Genomic DNA, 21,693 nt, shown 5'->3' with positions numbered 1-21,693 from the left:
TTTCATCTGCATTGTAATGGACTTTAAACAGTATACAATCTAAAGTTGTTTTGGGTTTTGCTGCCTGTCAAGTGACTGGCATCCTTCATTTATCCAGTGCCTGAAGATTAGTGTGTGACACAAAGCCCATTTTAAAAGGAAGAGGGTAAAACTGAAAATGTATACCTCAGGCCTTGCTAATTGGTCATCTTCAGGGAAGACCTCTGTAACAGTAAATTTGAAAATTTAGATTTAATCATATTTTTTGTTCCATCTGAGCTTGCTGTTAGTGTCCATTACTCCTGACGGTCTGCTCTGGTGTTCTTAGGTACCAGGCTAATAACCACTAAATCCATTTTAAGCCTAGACATGCATTCCAAATCTCTGACAAGTTCTGGTACCCTTGATAGGTGTAAACAGGGCCGTGGCAGATCAAATATTTACAAGCAGGGGCTTGGGAGATGAACTATTTACAGACTGCCTGTGTCCATTAGAGACATAGAAACAAGGGATGAATTTCCTGTTCCCCATCCAATTGTCCAAGATGCACTTGAAGTGGGTTAGGGAGGAACACTGCTTCCCATGGATGGGGGACCCTGTTCCAGAGACTGGGTAGTCTCTGGAATACATACCTGTCTCTCTAGCAGGCACTGGTTATATCACAGGTAAGGTTTCAGTCTTTAGAATCTGTAATTCTGGTGCTGTTCGTTTGATGGATATGTATGAGGCTCATCAGAGAGGGTCTGACAATACCCTGTATGCCAGGCAGAGGTCTACCCTCAAAAGCCTGTAGGAGATTAGAGAGAGAGGGCCTTGAGGTGGTCTACACAGGGCATGTTACTTATGCCCTCTATTCTTTCAGTGAGGAACTGCTGTGGACATTCCAACTATTGGATATGCCTGATTGGAGGCATTGTACTCAATGATCAGTCTGAATGCCAAATACAGTGGAACAGTGACTTCCAGGACCTAGATGCCATATCTCTGTTTAGAAGTTGGTAACCTAGAATGATTTCTTCACTACTGTAGACGTGTGATGGTAGAAGGCTAGATTACTGTTTGTGTGTGTCCCTGAGTCCGACTGTTGGGTCAACTCTAAGGAGCGTGTCATCATTAAGATAGTTAGCAGGGGTGGATGACTTCTGAATGATACTGTTATTCATATTCTAGCATCTAGTTTTAGTCCCTGGCTGTAACACCAGTTGTTTGTGTCAGCCCTTCCTGGAGAACATTTGTGTCAGTGTGGGGTTCAGTGACAGCTCAGCTCATAATTTGCAATCATCTGCAAATGTAGTCAGCCAGAGGCCATTGACATTGGCTTTGACTTCAGAGAAGTAAATGCCAAAAAGGAGTGGTCTCAGGACAGATCCCACAGGGATTCCACTTGTGACTGACCTCTTTGTAGAGATAGGGCAAAGGAATTTAGAATTGGGGTGTCTGTGAGCCAGTTGGCTATCCACCGGGTGACATATGGGTTTGTACCTAATCTGTTGTGTGTTTCAGCAATGTGGTGTTGTGTATTTGAAGTACCTGTGTCCATGTACAATGCATTTGTATACAGCTAGCCTTACATAGTGCTTAGTTTGGTTCTTGTCATTTTAGTATTAAGTATTAATCCTGATCAGCATTAGTAAGAAATTGAGGGCCCTCATCAAGTCAACTAAAGCTAATTTTGAAAAGAAAGTTGCCAAGGATAGCCATAAGGCCTTCTATGGCTACGTCAAAAACCTAAATGGCAATGCTCAGGTCTGTTCTGAGCTAGTACAAAATGGAACAAAATACACTGACCCTTCTGACATTGCCAACATCTTGGCTGACAGGTTCAGTGCAAATCCCCCCCTCCCCTTACCACCTACAGGACCTATTACCATTCCAGGGGATTGTGTAAGTCCAATTATTACTGATACGTTGGTTAACAAGGCTCTATCTAAAGCTAAAAACACTGTCTCCATGGAACCAGATGGTGTCCCAGGCTGTGTCATATGCGAGCTCCAAAAGGAATTAACCCCGCATCTTAATACCCTGTTCAGTCTCAGCCTCTCCACAGGATATGTGCCCATAGAATGGCGCATGGCAACGGTGGTCCCACTACACAAGGGTGGGGCCACAAATGACCCTGGGAACTACCGACCAATAAGCCTGACCAGTCTGATCTGTAAGGCTATGGAGCGAATCATTATGGAACTCATAAATGGAGAGATTGGGAACCTCCAGTCGCTGGACCCCACACAGTTCGGCTTCGTCAAGGGCAGATCATGCCTCCTGAACCTGGTGGATTTCTTTGAGACAGTTACTCAGGCTATATATAAGGGAAAGGAGGTACACACAGCTTACCTTGACCTTATTAAAGCATTTGACACCATTCCCCATTCAGGTATTATTGATAAGCTCACCAGCCTGGGCATAAACCCTTACGTCACAAGATGGATCGCAAACTGGCTCTCAGACAGATCCCATAAAGTAAGAGTAGCGGGATCTGTGTCCGAATCCAGACCAGTAACGAGTGGTGTGCCTCAGGGCTCTGTCCTGGGCCCCTCCTGTTTAGCAAATACTTCTCGGAAGTACAGGCAAGCACGGAAGGGCTGTGGCTGACTAAGTTTGCGAACGACTGCAAACTGGGTTCTATAATACTTTCCGGCCGACATGGAGATCCTCCAGAAGGGCCTAAATGAGACTGATGCATGGTGTCAAAGCCGTGGTCTCAAGCTAAATGCAAAAAATGTGTAGTAATCCCCTTTGGAAAAAACAGAGTACCTGCAAACTACAACATAGGAGGTAATCCCCTGAAATCTGAAGAAGAAATAAGGGATCTAGGGACCCAAGTAGATAGTCAGCTTTCCTTTGATAACCATGTTGCCAAAGTGGTTAGAAAATCCTTCTGTGTGTCCCATTTGATCACGAAAGGGTTCGCATCAGGATCTAAGGATGTAATGGTGCCTCTCTACTCTTCCCTCATCAGACCCATTATTGAGTACAGTGCACCAATTGGAATGTACCTGGCTAGACATCTTCAGCAGCTGGAGAGACCACAGAGGTACTTAACCAAGAGGATTACTGGCCTCAAACAGTTGCCCTATGCAGCACGATTGAAAACGCTAAGACTGTTCTCTGTTGCATACCGCTTTCTCAGAGGCGATCTCTGTCTGACGTTCAGAGCCATGTCCAACCCAGAATTGTTGAACATGCTCCATCTTAGCAAAACCAAATCTACTCGAGCTACATGCTCTAGGGATATAAACCTCAACACAACAATGAATAGAACATGCTGGAGGGACAGTTTCCCTTCGCAGAGACTTCCCTTACTATGGAACAGGGTCCCGATCTACATAAGACTGAGCCCCTCACTATCACTCTTCCAAGAGGAACCTTGATGAGTGGATGGGTAACAAAGTTCACACCGGGGATCACACCAACAGCACTACTAGATAGGGGCCAAGAGTACTAGATGCTAGTACAAGGGTCTAGGGAACTACTAAAGGGGCGGTGAGTACCGCACAACGTGGCTAGGCTAATATATGCCTTCGGGCAGATAGCCCAGTACCAACCTATGAACCTGTAAGTGTCTCCCTGTCTTTCACTCGGAATTTTCTTCTGCATAGTGGTTCATGCTGCTTTTTATTGATTTTTTCCTTCATTTAAATTGTACAAACAAGGTAGACAATTTTCATTCTAGTTTTTCTCTTGTATTTAATGTGATGTGCCATAATGGTAGAGCGATGGCCTATTAGATTACTACAGTTAATGTTTATTTTGTTTGTGAGCTGAACGTACTCTGAGTCTGGTAATATTAGTCAAACGTTAAAATTTAAGACCGTGGCTTATAAACGTTTTGTCACCCTATTAACTGGAAAGGACTTGAAAGCTTTTCACCTAACAGAATGCTCAAATAACTGAGTTTCTGGCTTGAAAGATGATGAAGAGGTAAAAGTGGGAAACCTTAAAAGGTAGCTTCAGAATAGAGTACACAGTTGTGCGTCTCCACTTTGATTTCAAAAACAAGCATATAAAACCAGTCCATAAAGGATCTAAAGACATCCCGGGGATCACTTTTGTGGCTGTGCTTGACAGGGGCACAGGAAAATAATTTTCTTGGGTGGCGAAAGCCAGGGTACCTTTTTGGATTGGCTTATGTAGGCCCTGGGGCCAGTAGCCTAGTACCTACCTATGAGTAGTGCTAAACAATATAAAGGCAAAGTCAGCACCTTGATTAATACCTTGGTGGCTGCCTTATCCTGACTGTCCAAGAATTGGATTGCAGATGGACAATACATCTGAACCAGACAGTGTTGTAGGGGAAAAAGACCCACAGCTTAAGCAGGTTGTACTATTAGTAGTGTTTCCATTTACTAATACCTTTTTTCTTGTCCACTTTTTATTATAAAATATTTGTTAAAGTGTATGCCAAAGCTGTGCAGAAGTAACTGTCGGTTTATGCCTGTGCGAAGAATATCTAGACACAATCCTTCGCTTGTACTCTGTTAAGCGGCATCTCCAGAGAATGTGTGTATTAATTTAATTAAGTTAGTTGTACTGGGCAGTCCCTTTTTGAGGGGGCTGGAGGAGGATTCAAATTATAGAAAGATGAAGTACAGATAAAACATACTAGATAGTAACAGAAACACTTGGTACAGTAGAAGATTGTTAATAAATGTTTTCATAAAAAATAAACTTATGTACAATATATACACAGGAAGAAATTCAGCATCACGTACTGTTAACAGAATGTTGGGGAATGCATTGAATCACCAAGATAATCTCATACAATGAACATATTAATAGTCTTGGTATTTCAGTAGCAAAATTTCAAGGCTATCCCAGCCACTAAAATTATAGTATGATTTATGAGCTAGACCTGTCATCTACCGTCAAATATGTAAAAAACTAAACTTTAACCCACTCACATTCATCTCATCCCTCAAAGAATGCAACTGGCATCCTCTAAAGTACCTCAGTCTAGATGACGCAGTTGAATCTTTTAATACTACCTTCCTGAACATCCTTAATTACCGTGCCCCCATAAGATTTTCCAGAACCAAAGCACAATCCTCCCCATGGCTACAGAAAACCACTAAGTCAGAAATGAAAAACAGGGATAAAGCCTGGGAGCACTGGCACAAAACCAAAACCCCCTCAGCTAGACAGAAATTCCTAGAACTACGCAATAGAGTCAAAAAGCTAATAAAACAGGACAAATTCCAGTACTACCAGTCTGCCCTAGACTCCTCACAACACAGCCCCAAACAATTCTGGTCCTCCATAAACTCCATCCTCCACCCAGGTAAAGTCAGTACCCTCCTCCTAACATCCCTCACTCCTCAGAAAATATTGCTACCTCATTCAACACACACTTCACCCAAACCATACTATCACTAGCTAAACAACACAACCCCCCTCCCGTCCAACCCACACCTTCAACTAGTAATCTCCCCACTGCCTTCTCTTTTTCTCCTGTACCTACTTCCAACATAAAAAAACTCTTAACTAAACTTAAACCCACCAAATTAGCAGCGCACAACCTCCCAAGTGAATACCTACAAATCACAGCTGATGCTCTGGCCTACCCAGTATCCATCTTGATTAACCGATCTCTGTCAGAAAGTTACGTTCCCACACTATGGAAAGTATCACATATAATTCCCCTCCACAAAGGCGGACCCTCCGCAGAACCGACCAATTACCGCCCCATAGCTATTCTCTCTCCACTCTCCAAAATACTAGAGAGATGCATACACTCTTAGGTCTCAGACTACCTCCTTACTAACATCCTCCTTTTCAGTACTCAGCATGGTTTCCGACCAAACCATAGCACCACCACTGCCTTACTCTCCTTTACTAACACTATCCTTCAGCATAAAACAATGGCTATCTCTTCTCTGCTACTTTCCTACACCTATCTAAAGCATTTGACATGGTCCGACACAAACAACTTATCTCTGTCCTCAATAACCTATCCTTCTCACAATCAGTCACCAACTGGTTTCAGAGTTACCTGTCTGACCGCCAACAATCCGTTGTATGGCAGAATGACATATCTCCCCAGCTACCTGTCTCCATAGGGGTTCCCCAAGGATCCATCCTTGGACCCCTACTCTTCTCTGTTTATACCAATAATCTAGCCTCTGCCACCAAACATGGCACACTCATACAATACGCAGATGACTCAACCATCATCTGCTCAGCCCAGTCCCTACCAAAACTGCAAAAAGTCACACAGGAAGCCTTTTCCTCTGTTGAAACATGGTTATCCGATGCCCAATTAATACTCAACCCAAACAAAACTAAACTACTTATCTTCCAACCCACCAAACATACTCAAAACAACTCTCTTTAACATCACAAAAAAAGACACCACCACTATATACCCAACTGAACACACCAAATTGCTAGGAGTGGAAATAGACAATAAAGTAAAATTTGACATTCACATATCCATGACCATAAAAAAAGTCCACAAAAAATTAGGAGCGTTATACCGAAATAAGCAATTTCTCACCAAAGCAGCAAAGATTTCAGTAGCAAATTCCTACCTTATCTCCACCCTACTTTATGCCTCTCCAATATATATCAACCTTAGGCAATGTGATCTAAACAAGCTAGAGACCTGCTACAACAAAATTGCCAAATTCGCCACAGGGGCATCCTACCGTAGTCACCACTGTCTCTCACTTGCTGAACTGGGCTGGCTTGAACTCCCTCACCTCCTTCAGTGGTATCAACTCTCACTCACCCATAAACTAGTAAACCATCCACTAAATGTCCCATCCCTCTAGAATCTACTCCAACCCTATCGCACCACCAGACCACTAAGATCCAGCAACAAAAATCACTTGCAGATCACTAAAGCCAATAACTCTGCTGGTGAAGCACTATTCTCTTGCGCCATAGCCAAATTATGGAACTCACTCCCACCCACAATTACCTATGTACCATCATGCACCCACTTCAAAACTTTACTAAAAGCACACCTAAAAACATGCTGGCTATGCCCTTGCAACTCTCACTCTAATATCATCCACCCCATCCAACCACTACCTTTCTTTCCACTCCACTAACTACCTTGATTATAGCAAGCTCAGATGCTAATCAGCCTAGTACTTATTATACAGCAGGAACTTCTTATTGTAACATTTGTTAATGTCTCTGTACTTCACAGATAAAGATTCTAGTTGTCTACTGATGTACTATGTTCTTCATCTGTAAATATGTTGTAAGTAATTGCTATGTTAAATTGTTAATCGCTATGTAAGCCAATGTAACTACTGTCTGTTTATTTTACTGTGGAGCTTTTCTCCCAGGGCCTCCGCTGAAAATGGACCTACGTCCAGTCAGACACTCCCAGTCAACAAATTTAAATAAATAAATTTATAGAGTTTATTTTGATCACTTTGTTTTTTAGTTTTACATAGTATTGCTGTTAAATTTAACATTTCTTTGAATGTAGGAACTGAATTCACTTTTCAGTTTTTATTGTTTGGCTTTTACAGATCACGGAAGTGAACATTCATTAGTAATATTGCTCAAGTTATTGAACCATAACCATTAAAAAAACATACTTATCTCTTGCCAATATATATATAATTTTCACAATCCAGAGTCAGTGTTCACATCTGTAAAAGACAGAAAGTCATTTTTTATCAAACTTGGAGATTTTTTTAAGGAGTAAAAACATTCCATGTATGTTATTTCCATATAAAAAAACTTTCCAGTATAAACTTGAAGGTTAACTAACTGATTTGATTAAGTAGGAAGGTTTTACTCTTGTCATCTTTTGAGTCGCTCCAATCTGCTACTGTCTAAAAAGTGCTAGAAGTTTGCATAAAATTATTATAATCAACTTGTTTAACTTGGACAAGCTTCCTTTGTAGGTCAATTTACCTTTGATAGCATTCATATAATGTGAATAGTGTTCTGTTCCTCTTTCCTCATTATTGACAGTTTAATTTTATTTTTTACTGTTGGATAATATTAACTGGTTAACATATTCATCCAGCTTGTCTTTCATTAAAAATTCTGGTGAATTAGCTTTTCCCTTTTCCGAGCAATCAGACCACAATACTAATTCATTCCTTTTTAGTAATTTCATTTTAACATTGATGTTCTTCATGTTTCACTGTTGCAGTCATTAGATTTAGGTTATCTGCTTGCGGTAGCCCTCAGTCGGCCTGATTAACAAAGTCTTGGGTCCTACATCAGTTGCTGTCTCTTCTTCCATGACATCAGGTCGTCAAGCGTATAAAACATGCAGCCGATGTCATTACATCAGTCTTTCTTGGCCGTACGGTGCCCGAAGCAGAAGCAGTTCGCAAGGGCCGGTCGGCCGACTCCTGAAATTTTCGTTTTCTAGTTTCAGAACCGAAGTCTTCAACTAAAAGCTAAGTACCCCACTGGGGAAATTTTTTCTTGCTCTAAACTGATGTTAGTAAAAGTAAATAATTGCATTTCTTGTGGAAAGCAAATACCTCATAAAGATTTTCATTTGTACCTTGCCCTAGGCCCTGACCACGACTTACCTCGTTGTCTGTTTTGTGCATTATTTAAACCACAAACTATCCAGTCTGTATATTTGCGCTTCTACATTCTTTGGTGCTCAGTTCAGTTATCCTGATATGTCTTCAGTAAGTCATCCAACTACCGTCATTCTGAAAAAACGCAAAGATAAAGACAGAGACAGGCTGCCCAGTTTGCCAGTAACTCAGTGAGGCGCTTTCGCAGCCCCTGATACCCGCTGCTTCACATTCGCAGGCCTCTACTGAGACTCATTCAGAGTCCGGTATGCCGCGAGATGCTTCAACTGTGGAACCTGTGGATGTCTCTACCTTGGATGGGTCTGGAGCTGTTGTGCAGGCACCGGCTTCTGAGGGTGTATTCAGGCCTACTGACTTGCATATTAAACCAGCGCCATCTTCTTCAAGGCCTAAAATTCGTACCATGCCTAGAAAACTGACGCCCAGATCGCATGGTCAGGCCTCTATGCCTAAAGAACAAATGATAAGAATGACTGAGGACCTTATTACTTTAATCAGGGGAAGTCAACCTTCCCCCTCTAAGAGACCTAGGACTGAGTTTGCTTATGATACTTCTGACCAGGAATCTGAAATTTCTGATGTTCATCGTGTTACACTGCTGCAGTCATCACACTTAGGTTATCCTGCCGTCAGGCGGTCCCGCAGTCTGCCCGAGTTCCAAAGTCTTGGTCCGGTGTCGGTTGCTGTCGCTTCTTCCCTGACGTCAGTGCGCCAGGGGTATGTAAGATGCAGCCGACTCCATATTCTTTAGTCTTTCTTGCCGCGCGGTGCTTGATGCACAAGCAGTTCGCAAGTGCCGGTCAGCCGACTCCTGAGATTTTCATTCCTAATCCAGAACCAAAGATATCTACAAAGCTAAGTACCCCGTTGGGGAAACTTTTTCTTGCCTCAGACCGATGTCAGTAAAAGTTAATAATTGTATTTCTTGTGGGAAGCAAATACCTCATAAGGATTTCCATTCCTGTTGTATCCCATGCCTAGGCCCAGACCATGATGTTACTGGTTGTCCGTTTTGTGCTAGGTTTAACAAGCGCACTATTAAATGTCGGTTTGATTTTGCCCGACATTATTTTGGCAGAAAATTCAATTACACCATGCCGTCGGAACAACCGATGACCGGAATACACAAAAAGCGCAAAGACAAGGACAGGCATCCGAAGCCCAAAACTGACGAAGCCTCTGCTAGGCCAGTCGCTGGTTCTCCGGTTTTCAGCGAGGTGCCTTCGCAGCCCCTGACGACCGCTTCTTTGGAACCACAGGCCGCCTCTGACTCCCATGTGGAGATGGCTGGGCCTTCGGATACACCATACTTGCGACCTACCGAGACTAACCCTTCTGAGGGCTCCGGAGTAACTGAACAACTTGCAGCTTCAGAGGGTGTTTTCAGGCCTACTCAGTTAACCATTAAATCTTCTGCTAAATCTAAACCAAAGAAACAACTTCAGCATTCACCAGCACAGGCCTCCCATGCCTAAGAAACAGATGCTCAAAATGGCCGAAGACCTAATTACTCTGATCAGGGGGTCCCACCCTCCTCCTGATAAAAGGCCTAGACAGGATGCAGACTATGACTCATCCGATCAGGTGTTCATCTCCTCTGATTCATCCTCAGACCTAGTATACTCTTTACCCCCTTATGAGGATTCTGATGCTGAGGAATCCATTCCTTCAGCCTCTCCACCAGAGGACTACTCCTTTGGGGAAACCTTACATACCATGCGGGAGCATTTCCATTGGGAGGGCCAGGATTACTCAGAATCCAAGAAAAGGCTCAGAGATTTCCTTCTATTACCTCAACACAGACCCCTTGCTATTCCACCAGTGTTAGATATTGTGGATGATGTGTATGCTGAATCCAGTTTAAATCCTGATTCTTTACCACCAGCTCCAGTTAAGCCAGGCAGATATTAACAGAGTCCCTGACTCTCACAAATTCCTTTATAAAAGCCCTGTTGCTGACCCTGAAACTATTTCCCAGGGTCCCAAAGGGGTAAAGGCCTCTACAGCAAAAAAATCCAGTCCCCTCTAATAGAGATTCCAGGGCATTAGACAGATGGGAAAAGAAAGTATACACATCTGCAACTTTAGCAATGAGAGCACTAAATTGCCAGTTTCACATGCGTAAAAAACAGCAATATTTGATGTCTCAGTTGAAACAAAAAATGCTTCCTAATTCAGATCTTCCTAACTATAAGGAAATGCAGGATTTATTTCATGCAGCTGAACAAGTGGGAAAACATACTTTGCAATGTGGTTTTGATTCCTTAGGGGCCTCCTGTAGAGAAGCAGTTACAGGGTCCGTCATTAGAAGGCATGCTTGGTTAAAAGAACAGTCCTTACCAGATCATGTTAAAGTAAAGTTATTGGATGCACCCTTGCAGCAGGATGTTTTATTTGGAGTTAAGGCAGAAGAGGTATTAAAGAAAATGGAGGATAAAGCAAAATCTATGCAAACAGTGAAGGATTTCTTACAGGTTTAGCCTCCTCGATTTAGCAGAAATTGGCCAACAAAGAATTGGTCCTTTCCAGTTTCAGACAGTCCTCAAAGGGGCAGATACAGACGTCCAAGAGGCAGAGGCCAACCACAAGGTACTTACAGGCCTCGACAATGGGGTACTTCAACCCAGAAAGAAGGGAAAGACAGGCCTCAACCTTATAAAAAGCAGACCCAATGACTTCCCACTACAGCTGCCAAACATCTCTCTCTTGGCATCCCCCTTGGGGGGAAAACTGACACTTTTCAGTCACAATTGGCATTTAATCACCAAAGACAAATGGGTTTTCAGCATTGTCTCAAGGTTACAGGTTCCACTTTCACACTCTGCCAAGTTTAAAAGGAATGCCAAATCTACCACTAAATCAATGGGCAGAGGCTCAAAGGCAAATTACAGCACTCATGGCATGAGAACTATTCAAGAGGTACCAATACAGGAGCAAGGACAAGGATTTTACTCAAGACTCTTCCTAGTTCCCAGAAAGGACAAAGCCTGGAGGCCCATTCTGGATCTTTCTTCTCTAAATACTTAACTGGATGTTCCAAAATTCAAAATGTTAACACTACAGCAGCTTCTTCCCATGCTGGGTAAGAAAGCTTGGCTCGTAACATTGGACCTCAAGGAGGCATACCTGCATGACCCCCTATCAGACAAAATTGCAGAAGATACCTCAGATTCTTAGCAGGTTCAATGCACCACCAATGCTCTGCACTGCCCTTTGGCTTATCTACTGCGCCCAGGGTCTTTACAAAATGCCTGGCACCAGTAATTGCATTTTGCAGCCAAAAAGGAATTCAAATTTACCCATATTTGGACGACTGCCTTATTCAAGCAGAGAGCAAAGACATTCTTCTAAAGCATCTGGTGTTTGTAAGAAGACTGCTAATTTGCCTAGCGTACACAGTAAACGAAAATAAATCAAAACTAGTGCCCTCACAAGAGATAATATTCCTGGGTGCCAGCTTAAATACAACGGCCCAGATGGCTTATCTCACGCCAGACAAGCAAGGACAACTGATGCAATATTTCCAGTTAATGGCAACAAAGACTCAACTCCCTGCAAGAAAAATTCTGCAGGCCTTGGGTTACATGGCATCTTGCATACTACTAATTACATATGCAAAACTGCATATGAGGAAACTACAATGGTACCTAAAGAGTGTCTGGTCTCAACACAGTCACAGTTTGGAAACAGTAATACCACTTATTCCTTGCCTTCAACAGGAGTTTCGATGGTGGGCTCAAGCCTGTCACCTCAACAAGGGACAGCCTTTCACTCTAACCACAGCCAGGCAAACACTGACAACAGATGCTTTGGATTACGCCTGGGGAGCACACATGGCAGGAAAATGTATTCAGGGCAAGTGGAATGCAGAACAAAGGCATCTTCACATCAATCAAAAAGAGATGCTAGCTGTACAAAATGCCCTTATAGCTTTCAAGGACCTTCTGCATCCAGAACAACAACTTCTAAGGACAGACAACACCACAGTTATGTGGTACATAAACAAGCAAGGGGGCACTCATTCATATCCCCTCTGCAGACAAGCCATGACCTTGTGGAACACAGCTGTAGCCTATCAAGTTCATCTGCAAGCACAATTCCTGCCAGGAGAGAAAAACACACTGGCAGATGACTTAAGCAGAAACCTCATGGATTCACACGAGTGGAAATTAAATCAACAAATGTTCAGGATGATAACACAGAGAAGGTGGAGCCCGGACATAGATCTTTTCGCATCCCCAATGAATTGCCAGCTACAGAAATTCTGCACAAGGACTTACCACCCACAAGCATGGAAAGTGGATGCCCTCTCATTCAGCTGGAAAAACCTACAAGTATACGCTTTCCCACCACTGCCTCTCCTTTCAAAGGTACTCATAAAAGCCAGATAAGAAAGGCCAAAGATGATCCTGATTGCCCCAGACGGGCCACGCCAGCACTGGTACCCAATCTTAAAGAACTTAGCACAAGGACCACCATGGATTTTGCCTCCAATCTCACAACTTCTGACTCCGCAAAACAATCGGATACTGCACGTCCAGCTCAAGACTTTAAACCTGGCTGCATGGCAAACTCCTTAGTCAAGCGAACAATGCCTCTCTCCAAAGCTGTTATGGATGTCATTCTGGAGGCCAGAAGGCCTAATACCAGGAAAGCATATTCGGATAAATGGAAGAGATTCTGTGCCTGGAACTAGGTTCACAACCTTGACCCTGTTGTCCCAAATATTCCTCAGATACTACAATATTTGACTGAGATGCTGGACAAGGGCCTCCCCTTTTCATCCATTAAGGTCCATGCTTCTGCCATCTCTGCCAATTACAACACAAATCAACCTATTTTTTCTCATCCTTAGGTAAAACAGTACCTCAGAGGGGCTAAAAACATAAGACCGCCCCGTAGAGCACCAACTCCAACTTGGGATCTCAATTTTGTCTTGGAGAAATTAACTTTACCTCCTTTTGAGCCAGCTAACTCAGCAGACTTAAAATATGTCTCTTGGAAAACTGCTCTGCTCCTGGCAATAACCTAAGCACGAAGAATTTCAGAATTACAGGTACTAATGGCAGTGGAACCCTTCGTCATATTCCACCAAGACAGGGTGTCTTTAAGAACAAACCCTACTTTTATGCCAAAGGTGGTATCAAGTGTGGCTCTAAACCAAATTATTCACTTGCCAACTTTTTATCCAAATCCGCAGAATAAAGGGGAGAGACTACTGCATTCCTTGGACATGCACAGGCAGTTACGCTTCTACTTGGACAAAACTAAAGCTTTCAGAAAAACTGAGCGATTGTTTGTATCATATTCTGCAGGAACACAGGGAAAAGCCATTTCAAAACAGACCATTTCAAAATGGATAGGCCATTGCATATGTTTCTGCTATACACATCATGGGAAAACTGCACCTAACATTAGGTCTCATTCCACCAGGGCAACAGCCACTTCAACTGCCTACCTCAGAGGAGTACCTACCAAGGACATTTTGGAAGCAGCAACTTGGAGTTCTGTACATACCTTCACCAAGCATTGCCATCTGCCTCCTTACTCCAAATCCAGAGCTGGCTTTGCCACTGCAGTTCTGCAGGGCCTTATAGCCACCCCTAATGCCTTTTAGAACCAGCCACCGTATATCTGCTTTGGGATTTGACCCAAGTGTGATGACTGCAGCAGTGCAACACGATGAACATAGTACAGTTTTGTACCTACCATAAATGTAGATGTTCGAGTGTATACACTGCTGCAGTCCAGGTTACCCTCCCTCCTTCCCCTCTTACTTGCTGTTACTTACCCTGGTATTCTACCCTTGCTGCCTATGGGAAGTATTTGCTGGTAACCTAAAGTGTTTGACTGCTTTTCTTATGTATGTTTTATTAGCAATTTACATTGCCTACCTTTTTGGGGGCACCTGACATCTGAGGCAAGAAAAACTGAGGAAAATGACGTCGGCTGCATCTTATATACCCCTGGCGCACTGACGTCAGGGAAGAAGCAACAGCAATCGACGCCGGACCAAGACTTTGGAACTCGGGCCGACTGTGGGACTGCCTGACGGCAGGATAACCCAAGTGTGTGATGACTGTAGCAGTGTATACACTCGAACATCTACATTTATGGTAGGTACAAAACTGTACTTTTCCTCTGACCAGGATTTACCCTTATCTACCTATGATGATTCTGATGCTGAGGACTCTCTTCCCTCTGCTTCCCGTCCCCCAGAGGATTTCTCTTTTGGTGAAACCTTGTATACTCTCAGGGAGCTTTTTCATTGGGAAAGTCAGGATTTCTGTGATTCTAAAAAGAGGTTTAGGGATTTCTTACTCTGCCCTAGCACAGGCCTTTAGCTATACCTCCTGTACTGGACATGGTTGATTATGCCTTTTTGGAATCTAGCATGGCCCCTGACTCTTTACCTCTTGCTTCCAGAAAACCTGATAGATATTACATGGTTCCTGACTCTCACAAGTTCCTTTTCAAAAATCCTACTGCGGATCCTGAAACCATTTCACAGGGACCCAAGGGCATTAAAGCTACTACTGCCAAAAATCCTACCCCCTCTGACAGAGACTCCAGGGCGCTGGATAGATGGGGTAAGAAGGTCTACACTTCTGCAACTTTGGCCATTAGGGCCTTGAATTGCCAGTTTCATATGTTAAAGTATCAGCTGCATATTATTGGATTGCTTAAACAGAAAATAATGTTGATTCCTGATTGTGCTGAAAATTAGGATTTACAGGATTTTATGCATTCTACTGAACAAGTTGGTAAACATACATTGCAATGTGGTTTTGATTCACTAGAGGCATCTTGCAGGGCCGCGGTAACTGGGTCTGTACTTAGAAGGCATGCTTGGCTTAAGGAGCAATCCTTGCCAGATCATGTTAAAGCAAAACTACTGGATGCTCCCTTAAATCAGGGACACCTGTTTGGCAACAAGGCAGAATAAGTTCTTAAAAAGGAAAAAGCTAAATCTATGCAAACTGTTAGACTTTTTACAAGTACAACCTCCAAGATTTAGTAAGCATTGGCCTTCTAAGAATTGGTCCTTTCTTGCCTCTTCCAGACCTTCTCAGTCCAAACCCAGATCCAGCAGAGCACCCAGGCTTCAGTCCCAGGGGACGCACAGGACTAAGCAGTGGGGGGCCTCCACTTCCTTATTTGGGAGTAATAAAACTCCCCCCTATGGTAAACTGTCTCAATGACTTCTTTTTAAAAACATCCAAGCACTTCTCAACTGACTGCCCCTTTGGGGGGAAAGATTGCACTTCATGCAAGGAACTGGGGACTCATTACCCAGGACAAATGGGTTTTAAATATAGTGTCCCAAAGATACAGATTTCACTTTCACACGTCACCAACTCCAAGCGGTTGGCCAGATCTAACTCCAAAGCAGTGGGCAGAGGTTCAAAAGCAACTCTCTTAAACATAGGGGCTATTCAATTGGTACCAGAAGAGAAAAAGGGACAAGGTTTCTACTTGAGATTTTTCCTGGTACCCAGAAAAGACGATTCATGGTGTTCTATCTTGGACCTGCCTACTCTAAACACCTTTTTGGTGATTCCAAACTTCAGGATGCTGACGGCTTCACCAGTTGCTTCCTATGCTAAGCAAAGATGCCTGGTTGGCAACACTAAATTTAAAGGAAGCATACCTGCACATCCCAATCAGGGAATGTTGCAGAAGATACCTATGCTTCAAAGCAGGCTACACACACTATCCGTTCTCTGCACTGCCCTTTGGCTTATCTACTGCGCCCAGGGTATCCACAAAGTACCTAGCTCCAGTTATTGCATTTTGCAGGCAAAGAAATATTCAGATATACCAATACCTGGACGATTGTCTAATTTAGGCAGAAAATCAGGACATACTTTTGAATCCATCTGGCTTTTGTACAGAGGGTGCTAACTTGTCTGGGGTACACCATAAACAAAAAGAAATCACAACTGGTACCCTGACAACAAATTATATTCCTGGGGGCAAGCTTGAATACAACTTCCCAGATGACTTTCCTCATGCCAGAGAAACAAATTCACTTGACAAACTATTTCAAACAAGTGGTCACAAAAACCTTGCTGTCTGCAAGACAAATACTACAAACCTTGGGTTCATGGCCTCCCACATTCTTCTAATTCCGTATGCAAGACTGCATATGAGGAAACTACAATGGTATCTAAAAAGCCTATGGTGTCAACATTCTCAGGATCTAGAAGCAATGATTGCTATTATTCCTTGTCTACGCCTGGAGTTCCTTTGGTGGGCAGAGGCCTGCCACCAAAATAAGGGACTACCATTCACGCTACCCCCTGCTGCCCAAACCCTAACAACAAATGCTTCAGACTATGCAGGGGGGGGGGGGGCACACCTGGCAGGGAAGTGCATTCAGGGCAAATGGAACCCAATTCAAATGCACCTTCACATCAATCATAAAGAAATGTTAGCTGTACAGAATGCTGTGACAGCCTTCAGGGACCACATTCTTCCAGGACAATTAATGGTAAAGACGGACAACACCACTGTTGTGTGGTACATAAACAAGCAGGGGGGTACACATTCTTACCCCCTCTGCAGGCTAGCCATGGCATTGTGGAGCACAGCCTTGTGCTACCAAGTACATCTACAAGCTCAATTCCTGCCAGAAAAACTAAATACACTGGCAGATGGACTAAGCAGAACCCTAATCATCCACACAAGTGGAAACTGGAACCAAGGATTTTCAACATGACAAGCAAATGGGGGAGCCCAAATATAGACCTGTTTGCCTCCCCCCCAGAACTATCAATTGGAAAAATTTTGTGCAAGGACTCCCCAGAGACAAGCTTGGAAAGTGGATGCTTTGTCCTTCAGCTGGAAAAACCTATCAGTTTATGGCTTTCCTCCTCTGCCTCTGCTCTCCAAAGTACTACTAAAGATCAAACCAGGCAAACCAAGGATGATTTTGATTGCACCAGCCTGCCCATGCCAACACTGGTACCCCCTCCTGCGCAGTGTGTCACTTTTGGCCCCATAGCACCTGCCTCAGACTCCTACCCTGCTGTCTCAGCAGGAGAATCAGATTCTGCACCCTCAGCTTCAAACACTGAACCTAGCAGCCTGGCTAATTACATAAGCTCTCCTTTAACATCTCTCAGTAAACCAGTGATGGATGTCATTTTAGAGGCAAAGAGGTCTAGTACTACAAAATCTTATGCTGAAAAATGGAAAAGATTCTGTGCCTGGAACCAGTCTCAAGGGATGAGCACAGCAGTGCCGAGTTTACCTCAGATTTTACAATACTTAACTGAGATGCTTCACAAGAGCCTGTCTTTTTCATCGATAAAATTTTACGCCTCAACCATTTCAGCTCATTATAACACAGAACCTCCCCTCTTCTCTCTTCCACTGCTCAAGCAGTTCCTCAGAGGGGCCAAAAATTTAAGACCACCCAGGAGAGCTCCAACTCCAGCCTGGGACCTTAACTTTGTATTGGAGAAACTCACGCTTCCTCCTTTTGAGCCAGCTGCTACTGCAGATTTAAAATTCCTTTCTTGGAAAACCGCTTCCCTTTTAGCCATCACTTCAGCAAGAAGGGTATCTGAATTACAGGGCCTTATGGCAGTGGAGCCTTTCATCATCTTTCATGCAGACAGGGTGTCCCTCAGGACCAATCCCTCTTTCATGCCAAAGGTGATATCCAGTGTGGCGTTTAATCAGTCCATTCATTTGCCTACCTTCTTTCCTAATCCACAGAACAAAGGGGAACGGATACTGCACTCCTTAGATATGCGCAGACGACTTAAGTTCTACTTGGACAGGTCTACACCTCAAAGGAAATCTGAACAGCTGCTGGTGGCATTTGCTGCAGGGACAGAGGGGAAGGCTATTTCAAAGCGAACCATCTCCAAATGGATAGGCCATTGCATTAATTTCTGCTATAAGCACCATGGAAAACCTATCCCACAGGGGATCAGATCCCACTCAACCAGAACTGCATCTACCTCTACAGCTTTTCTCAGAGGTGTACCTATCAGGGACATCCTAGAAGCTGCTACCTGGAGTTCTGTACATACCTTCACCAAGCATTGCTATTTGTCAATTTTCTCTAAATCCAGAGCTGACTTTGCCACTGCAGTTTTGCAGGGCCTTGTAGCTGGTCCTAATGCTATCTAAATTCCTCCTCCCATCCTTCGCTTTGGGAATCTACCCAAATGTAATGGCTGCAATAGTAAAACACGAAGAACATAGCACAGTTGTGTACACTTACCATAAATGTAGATGTTCGAGTATATAAACTGTTGCAGTCCTGGTTACCCTCCCTCTAGCCCCCTGACTTAGTTTGGCTATACCTCTTCTCTCCTTTTCAATGCTTAAAAGGTTTTTGGTGTATTTGCTTTTTTGTTTGTGGTATAACCTTGTATATTTATAGATTCAATTGCTTCCCATTAGGGGGCACCTGACATCTGGGGCAAGAAAAACTGATGTAATGATGTTGGCTGCATGTTTTATACCCCTGATGACCTGACGTCACGGAAGAAGAGACCGCAACCAACGTAAGACCCTAGACTTTGTTAATCAGGCCGACTGAGGGCTACTGCAAGCAGATAACCCAAATGTAATGACTGCAACAGTGAATACACTTGAACATCTACACTTGAACATCTACATTTATGGTAAGTATACACAACTGTACTTTCTGACTTCCCTTAAATCTAGAGGTGTGTGCAGTGGGAAAGCACAAACCTTTCCATTTTGATATTAGTGGTGTTTTTAAAACCTGTTTTTTAACCGTTTTAAGAACTGATTTCATATAGCCAGTCTAAAGATTATAATGAATTTCTTTCTAAGGTAATTTTGTTATTAATCAGATGAAAGGATTGTTACATATTTTTAATATTTGATAAACTTAAGAATTTAGTAAAATCTGCTCCTGAATGGTTTTCCATTGACTAGTATAAGTTACGTCTATCCTGGGTGTAACAGAACTAAAATTTGCAGCAATAGAATAGTGATCTGTATCCGAGTAGCTTAATACCACCATACTTCCATAATCTTATATGATTTCTATAAGCATTTCTTTTCGTTTTAGGACACCATAATGAAGTTAACATTTTTTCCATTTTCTTTAAAAGTTTTTTGTCTGGTATTAAAGCTGCTGAATGCATTATGTACATAATATTGGGGAATGTAATCATTTTAATAAGTATTAATCTATCATTGAAAGTATTAAACAAATATTCATTCCATTCTTTTAAATAAGGAACACTTCAGTTATTTTTTCAAAATTTTTATTAATTTTATGCACATCAATAGATTTTTATTTCTAAACGTTTTAGTTCTTTTCCTTCCCAATCATATTTATGTTTATCTTTAAACTTACTGTCTAATAATTGATTTAACACTATAGTTTCAGTTTTATTAAATTTCAGCAATGATACTTCTTGGAACTTGTCAATTTCCTCCACTATTTCTTTAGTTGAATAATTTAAATCTCCTACAGTTGGTAAAATATCAGCAGCAAAAAGCTGTATTTTTACATTAATAATACTTGTTAATTGAGCATCCATCATTTTTTATTGCTTCTTGTACTGTTTGTTAAGGGTTCAATAACTAATGCAAGTAATGGAGGGGACAAGGTACACCTTTGCTTTGTGCCCTTGGTTAAAATGAATCCTTGAGACATAGAAGATCCAGTTTTTAACATATGCTTTGGAGTCTCTATATAGATTTTTAATCCAGTAATTTGTTGTGGAAATGCAAACATGTCTAAAGTTTTAAACTAGTAGTTCCAGTGTACAGATTCAAAAGCTCTCTTGGCATCTAAGCTGTTAAGGACAATTTCTTGTTCATTCATTTCCCTAAATCTAAGATGGTTACTACCCATTTTATATTATATGTTAATCTATTGATTATAAATCCTGTTTGATCTTTAAGACATACAGTAGATTTGTAGTGAAGATGGAAGTGAATATTTTATAGTCTGCATATTATAATGAAATAGGTCTGTATGAAGAAACTAAGTTGTTATCCTTTCCTTGTTTACATGTAGGTGAGATTACAGAAAATTTCTATGAGGGAGGAATTTTTGCCACTCTGAATTATCCTGAAACTGTCACTCTGTAATTCTAAAATATTTAACAGAAGCAGACCATATAGTTCCATACTTAAATCACCATACCCTTGAGCTTTACCATTAAAGCTTCTTTAATTTCTATTATAGTAATGAGCTTATTCAACAGAGATATTAAATGGACATTAATAGTAACAGTTTTTTTTAAATACTTGTTAATTTTGTACTCAGGATGTTTATTTTTATCTTTATTAAAATCCTCATGGATTTTTTTTTTAAATATTAAGCATTTCCTCTACATCTGAAATAAGCTGATTAGTGTGAGGATTTCAGATATTATTAATTTGTACCCTTTTGCTTAACATCTTACTTCTGTTAGCTAATCTGTATAGATTTTTGAAGTCCTTGCATAACTGTGTGATTTTTTTTTAAACTGTATTCACTTAGTGTTAAAACTGATTGATATTTTGTCATTATTGTTTTAATAATTTCACTCTTGTCTAATTTCTTTGTTGTTCAGCGTTCACTTTTTGTATGTTAGGAATTTTCCTTTCCAAGTTATTGCATTTCCTGTTTTTTTTTTGCTTGTTCAGAGTCTGTAAAATGTGCACAGCCTCCTACGCCCAAAAGAGAAATCACACCATCATGGGGATCTAAAAAGTTCACATTGCATCCTTTTGGGACAGCTCCTTGTGTCTTCTGTCTTAGGGACAACTGCATTTGTTTGCGACAAATTCCAAACTGGAAGTTCAGAATTGCAAGCCATAATGTATACGCATCCCTTTTGATCTTTAGGGTGACTCAAGTCATCCTCAAAGAAAGGTTCATATCTAAGGGGCTGACATATAGTTATACTTGAACTAGGCTGTTATTTCTGTTTCTGAGTAAGCTTAAAAGTGAAGACTGTGAACAGCCTGAAGTTTAGCTAGCTTAAACCATCAAATAGTGGACAGGGTCCAGCTGTTCGGTCAAAACAACTAGACAAAGGGTCTATATTAAATTGTCGACAGTTCACAATGTCGACTCTGAAATGTTCATCACCAAAATTTCGAACTACGAAAATAGCAAACGGACATAGAAATTGGTTGGCCAAACAACGGCACACATATATGGGGGCTTCACACCCCCCAACTAAATATTCTAACT

At 42.0% G+C, this 21,693-nt stretch overlaps 1 protein-coding gene across 1 annotated transcript in view; it reads left to right on the top strand.

The window, feature by feature from the left end:
- PARP10 (poly(ADP-ribose) polymerase family member 10) overlaps positions 1-21,693 on the top strand; it is a 1,579,412-nt gene that overhangs the window by 431,137 nt on the left and 1,126,582 nt on the right. The window lies entirely within an intron of this gene.

This window comes from Protopterus annectens, chromosome 3.part1 (genome assembly GCF_019279795.1).
Source record: "Protopterus annectens isolate FY-2018-M chromosome 3.part1, PAN1.0, whole genome shotgun sequence".
Classification (NCBI taxonomy): Eukaryota; Metazoa; Chordata; order Ceratodontiformes; family Protopteridae; genus Protopterus; species Protopterus annectens.
This window is presented reverse-complemented; position numbering and strand designations above follow the sequence as displayed.